Genomic DNA, 7,134 nt, shown 5'->3' on the forward strand with positions numbered 1-7,134 from the left:
CTCCACCAGTAACATCGCATCTAATTCCACAAGGTGCTATGCAACGCTCGATGATCTCCCTTATAGAGATCAAACAACTCCAGATACCCGAATCTCATATGCAGCCTTCAGAACTTACCATCATTACTACCTCTAGTCATTCAGAATCTCACACTATACCATCACCGGACCTCCCAACCGTCCAGTATTAATCCCTGACTCTTAATCTAAAAAGAATGAACCATCATACTCCTCATCCTCGACTCTTTGCCCAACGCTCCGACATGTCCCTTATCATAAGAGCAGAAACCACATTTCCACTCTCTATACCCTTTAAGGATAATAAGAGTCACTGCACTGATATACTCCTCTTGATCGCCCAACGATGCAGCTAACACATGCCCTATTATACTCAAATAGGGCGCATCCCGGTACTTGACCATCTCAATCCCGACTGTCAACCTGCTCAATCTATATCATTCCCTCGCGATAGACCTACTGCCAGGTACTTTGAAAAAAAAATCACCATCAGTGCGATCCCACAGGGCTCACCCCCAACTCAGAACCAAAACCTCAACACCCCTTACGTCTCCCACAAGAAACGGAAATAGCACCACTCAGGTCACAGAAGGTGACATATCTACTATCAGCCGGTCCCCCGGCTCAGACAGTATCCCTACATAATGCATCGTCCCTACTCATCTCCGAGTCTTGCGACTCTACTGGTATATCACCAATAATCTCTCGGAGCTAACTCGGTTTCCATATCAAGGGATGCTCCACTAAAACTCATTCACCCTGTCCTTCTGGGCCCATACTCCTTCACATCTGACCTTGGTCTAGATAATCACTGTGGAATAACCGGCAAAACCAGAAGCACTAACCACCACATTCTATGGTACTCGAACCATGTCCTCTCTTCTCAACCTTCCTAAAATCATGGTACTCGAACCATGACATCACCTCTCGATCTGCCACCAATCATGATACTCGAAACATGACATCACATCTCGACCTGCTATCTATCATGGTACTCGAACCATGACATCACCTCTCGATATGCTACCAATCATGGTACTCGAACCATGACATCACCTCTCGATCTGCTACCAACCATGGTACTCGAACCATGACATCACCTCTCGATCTGCTACCAATCATGGTACTCAAACCATGATATCACCTCTCGATCTGCTACCAATCATGGTACTCGAACCATGACATCACCTCTCGATCTGCTACTTAGAACTCCTGGAATACTCCCTACATCGAGTGTGGGTCCTCTACTTTCAGTAGTACGGGCCCATACTACCTGCCACATCTACCCATACTCTCTACACGGACCATTCCAGATTCCCTAAGTAACTGCTCAACCTTCTCATAACCAATGCTCTACTCTGTCAGCATACTTATCTGACTAAGGTCACTTCTTAGACTCTTTCCAGGTTCTCACACTTCTCCGCCATCAGCTGCTAAGAAACTCCTTATGATGCCAGTCATCTACCTCCTGAATATCATCACATTCACTTGGTAGCTGACTCCCATCGTCGGGAGTTCCACAAAGCACGAAGCAAACAATATTCGCGTCGAATAAACACCTATAAACCGCTCTAGGTGATAACTCCACTAGCTCTATTCATACTCAAAAAATATCACCAAACTCTGCAACTCTACTCCTGCGGGTATCTAGCTACTCTCTCGGTAGGCTTTACACATGATCATCTAGTTACCTCTCCTAGATTACCCCTCTACCCAAATCACTCTCTACATAGGATTCCTGCTGGATACTCTTACTCAGCACATACTCGTAAGTGCATCACCGATAACAGCAACTCCTAGGCTAAGGCATCACAAATCAAGCCACTCTAGTTCTAAACTATGAAATACCTAGCCTATCTCTAGCATGCATAAGATCTCATAACATATTTCATAACACAAAAGTAAGGGTATTTTGGGAAATCACCGTTCGGCTCTGGCAGATTGTACACACTGCTCCTTCCCGCTTTCTCTTAGAAACTCTTGCTCGTTTTAGAAAAATCATTTATTTTTGAAAATTTCCTCATTTTCCTCAGTTTGAGTCCAGATATACCCGAAGGCACATCCGAATCTCTCAAACCAAGACTCTGATACCAACTTGTAACGACGTGAACGTTTAAAACAATTTTTTCACTTTTAAAATGCATACTCTTCATAACTCTTGTAAAACAATCTCATTTGTTCTATTTCAAAACATAACTCCACATTTGAATAGTTAAAAATCCAGGATCCTCAAAACGTAACTTTTCCTCTGGTGTGTACAATCAAGCCGGTGCCGACCCGCTAACCAGAAACCTGAAACACATAACACATAACACTGTAAGCACGAAGCTTAGTGAATTCCCCAAAATACCACATACGACACATATTAGCCACTCGAGGCTATAACAATGTTTGACCCTCTGGTCAAGGTGTCTCAGTGGGACCCTCTAGTCCCATAACTCTGTAGACCCTCTGGTCCTAACTCTGTGGACCTTCTGGTCCTAACTCTATAAACTCTAAAACATACATAACATAAATCACATTGAAATAATGCAGTGTATCACTGATATTGCCATATTTATACTTATTTATAGGCAGTATTTAAGTACATTTTTATTAATAAATTGATGATATGTTTAGAATAATGATACTTATGAGTTTAAATTGTTATTTTCAGTCAATACAAAGGATTTTCGAAGAGAGGGACCAAAGGTGACAAAATGGGGAACATGGGAGGCTTGGAAGACAAGAAAATAATAAATTCACGATAAGAGCTCAATTCACGACGTGGCGATGAAGCCCACGATGTGGCACGTGTGTTCCAGAAGATAAACATCGCGACGTGGAGGATTTCCTTGAAGGATACGGATTGCTTGAAGCCCACGACGTGGCGCAACCTAGCCACGACGTGGCGCGGGTTTTTAAGGATTATATAAGTCCTCCTAATTATTACGAAAAGAGAGACTTTTGGCAAAAGAAAAAGAGTTCCAGGAGACGAATAAGAACGAAAGAAAGGTTCTGGAAGAGGGTTTTCAACACCAAAAGAAGTAAAGGTTTATTTTTAGAACATGTCTTTTATTAGTTTTAGTTGTGTTAGTTTAATTACTATGATGAGCAGCTGAATCTAGCTACTCTTGTTTAGCTAGATGAAGCTTTAAACTTATGAATAGTTATATGATTATGGATTGAGCTTAGTTGGTAAAAAATTTCTTGTGTTTGATTTGTATGTCCTAGCATGTTATTATTTGTTTATCTAATTGCTTAGTTGCATGTTCTGTGTAGCTTAGTGACCATTAAACTGCAAGAACCTGTTTACCTAATAATTTAGTGAACATTGAATTGTTAGAGCTAGGATTGACCAATCTTAGTTAGTAATTAGAATAAATAAAGTTTAGCTGTGCTAGTGAACGTGAATTGTGATCATAATTGCCTTTACACAACAAATCTTACATAGCATATTTACATCTATAATTAGTTCTGTGTTTAATTATGTGTGAACATACATGGTTTGACATGAATTAGTTAAGTATTGGTAAGATAGAACTAAATTACTAATATAACTAAAAACCAACTTAATAATCCGTAATCGTTAGCTAGCCATAAGGGAGAAGTGGATTCAAACTAAACAAGAGTGTGTTTTTATTTATTGAATTTGATTTAAGTTCATCTGATCTTGTAAAACCAGATAAAACCCTTATTAAACTTGTTAAATAAATTAGGTTAATTTAATAGTAAGTAAATTAATTAGAACACCGTTCCCTGTGATCGACACCCGACTTACCCAAGCTATACTATAATCTGACTAGCTACACTGCCTATAAGTGCATAGATAGTTAAGTTTGTTGGGTTATAAATATTAAAATTAGTGGGTACTTTTGTGCACATCAAGTTTTTGGCGCCGTCGCCGGGGAACGACTTAGTTTTTAGCTTATCCATTTGCATTAAATTAATCGATCCTTCTTGTGGAGTCAAAGCCACAAAAAGTTAATTATTCAGCAAAATAAAAATTTTCTGTTAATCACAGAGTCCACGACGTGGCCATATACTTGCCACGACGTGGACACACAAATTTTTTTTTAAAAAAAAATTTTAGTTTGTAGTTAGTTTTTCTTATTTTAGATCAGTTTTATGTTTTAGTTTAGCAAGTTGCAGGAGGTCATGACCAGAAGCTCAAACACACACTTGGTGCCACCACTGGAAGACCCCGAGTCTGCACTTCACAAGAAAAAGACGCCCTTGCAAGAATTGAAGTCAGCCTTTTCTAGGAAGTCGGGAAAGAAGACAGGAGAGTCAAGTTCATCAGCGAACCACAAGAGCAATCTTGAGCATTTGGATCATACACCCGTGCAAACCGAGTCTGAATACGATACCGAGCCAGAATTTGAAGAACACACAAGTGAACCCGAGAATGAGCCAAGGAACGATATGGCTGCAATTGAAGAAATGTCCATGGGAGCATACAAGAAGCGGATCCGAGAAGATATGGGGCCCGGTTTAGTCCAACCCGTAATTCCTGCCACTGCCACATTTGAGCTGAAGGGACACATATTGACAGCACTGAAGGACATCCCATTTTTCGGGAAGGATCATGAGGATGCTTTTAAGCATCTAGACGAAGTCAACGACATTGCGGATTACTTCAATGTCCCAAATGTCACCAGAAATACAGTCTTGCTTAGGATGCTTCCCATCACTTTCAAAGGAGCTGCTAAGGAGTGGTTAAAAGCACTCCCACAGGGTACAATCACCACTTGGGCTCAAATGCGTGAGCAATTACTAGACCAGTTCTGCCCGCCATCCAAGATAGCCAAACTCAAGAAGGCGATAGCCAACTTTGAGCAACAACCGGGGGAGTCACTATACGAAGCATGGGAGCAGTACAAGGGCTTACTCAAAAATTGCCCGCAACATGACCTAAATGTGCAGCAAGAGATGTCAATCTTTTATGATGGGGTCAATGTGATGACAAGATAACTCCTTGATTCTCAAGGACCATTGACAAAGAAAAATCCAAGGGAGGTCAAGGAGCTAATTGAAGAATTCGCGAAACACTCCCGCGAATACCATAACTCGAGGCAAGACGGAAGCAAAGGCGGTGGAGGGGCCCAAACGGAAGAAATTGCAGCTGTCATGGCCATGCTAAATAACATGGATCGCCGGATAACACAAATGGACCAGTCGATACATGCCATAAGAGTGGGGTGCGAGCGATGCAGTGGTCCACACTTGACCAAGGACTGCAATGTGGATGAGTTTGGGAACAGGAAAGCTCAAGTGTGCTACTCTAGTGGGGTTAAGTTTGATGACGACTGGAGGAAACCGAAGAAGGAGTGGCTGCCACATGAAGAGTATAAGAAGCAAAAAGAAGATAAGTATAGGCAGACAGGTCGATGCTTTTACCAAAAGGAGCAGCCACCAATCGAGAAGAAACCCGACCTAGAGACCATTTTGATGAAGTTTATGGAGGCTTTGGAAAAGAGACACGATGCCACGGATTCCGCTATCATGGAACGACAAACATTGATAAAGAACCAACAAGCCTCCATCCATAACCTTGAAGTACAATTTGGTCAACTAGCCACTTTAGTTCATGAAAAATTGCCCCCGAAGAATCTCGAAGTAAAAGCCCAATCTCACGTAATGGCCATCGATACTGAAGAAGATACAATATCTGAGTTCCTGGAGGCGTTGGAAGAAGAACCGCAGCATCCCAAGAAATCAAGGATCGAAAATGGAGAAAGTGCTGAACCAGGCTCGCCACGACGTGGCACTCCTCTGGCCCCGACGTGGCGCAAGTCTGAGCAAAAATCTTTTGAGCCTATTCCAGATTATCATCCACCTATGCCATTTCCCACCCGCACAGCACTTAGTCAACTGGAGAAGGAACATTTAGAGTTTGTGAAGCATGTGAAAGGGATTCTAATTAATACACCCTTTGTTGAATCCTTATCCAAAGCTCCTGAGAACCAGAAATTACTGCAAGACTTGATAGATACGCGAAGGCAATTAAATAAGCAGTCTACAGTGATTCTAAGTGAAAAAACTTGAAAAGTTGTGTTGAGAGAAACACCAGAAAAGATGGGGGATCCTGGACACCTCACTCTTCCATGCGAGTTTCGGAATAAAATGAAGGTTAATGCTTTAGCCGATTCCGAGGCTAGCATTAATCTAATGCCTTTTTCATTTTATCAAAAATTGGAGATTCAGAAGATGAAGGCTACAAAAATGAAGATTCACATGGCGAACCGTTCGGTGACACAACCCCGAGGCATAGTGGAGGATATTTTGGTGAAAATTGGAAAATTTGTTTTTCCAATAGATTTTGTAGTCTTGGACATGAAAGAAGACACGGATGTTCCGATAATCCTTGGTCGGCCATTACTTAACACTGCTGGTGCCCTTGTTGATATCCGCGAGTCCAAGCTCACTTTGAGGGTTGGGGATGAACAAGAAGTCTTTGGGATAAGAGATGACTTTCTAGAAGATAAAGAAGAGGTGTTCACGATTAATGAGGAGAATGAACTAGAAGAGTTGGAAAAGCTTATGGAAGAAGAGATAAAGGCAGTTCATCAAGACAAGAGGACAAAACCAAGGGCATCTGTTCCGTATTTGATTGAAGTCATAGCTTACAAGAGCCCGCCTTCTTGGGTGAGCAAAGAGGACGAGGAAATGACAAGTGATGAAGAGGAAGTCACTTCAAAAGTAACAAGGCCGGTGGTGAAAGAAGAGGAGAATGCTATGGAGTGCAAGGAACAAACAAAGGGCACAAAACGCAAGCATGAAGAAGATGGAAAATCTAAAAAGGAAAATTCAAAGAAGGCGTATAAAAGAAGAGTTCAAGCTTATAAACGGCGGTTCAAGGAACAAAAGATCGTGGTGGTAGACTCTTCCGAAGATTCAACGTAGAAGGCACGGAGTCCAGCTCAAGACTCCAAGAAAAAGAAGCGCTTCTCGGGAGGCAACCCGAGTTTGGTTTGCATTTTCTTTTTAAAATTTTCTTTTCTTTTCTTTATTTTTAATTAGGAAAGACATCAATTCATCATCTAAAAACCGGTAATAAGTAGAGAATTAGCTGTAGGGAACTTTAAATAATAAATGATATGCAAAGAAATTAGTTAATATGATAAACTTTATTAA

The 7,134-nt window shown here is 41.3% G+C and overlaps 1 non-coding gene across 1 annotated transcript; it reads right to left on the bottom strand.

Annotated features, from left to right (window-relative positions):
• Positions 1 to 4,806: 4,806 nt before the first annotated feature.
• LOC145055919 (small nucleolar RNA R71) lies at positions 4,807 to 4,913 on the bottom strand. The gene has a single exon (XR_013685465.1). It is a non-coding gene; the product is annotated as a small nucleolar RNA R71 (small nucleolar RNA).
• Between the last annotated feature and the right edge of the window lie 2,221 nt (positions 4,914 to 7,134).

This window comes from Lactuca serriola, chromosome 5 (genome assembly GCF_051521515.1).
Source record: "Lactuca serriola cultivar US96UC23 chromosome 5, Lser_US96UC23_V15, whole genome shotgun sequence".
NCBI lineage: Eukaryota > Viridiplantae > Streptophyta > Magnoliopsida > Asterales > Asteraceae > Lactuca > Lactuca serriola.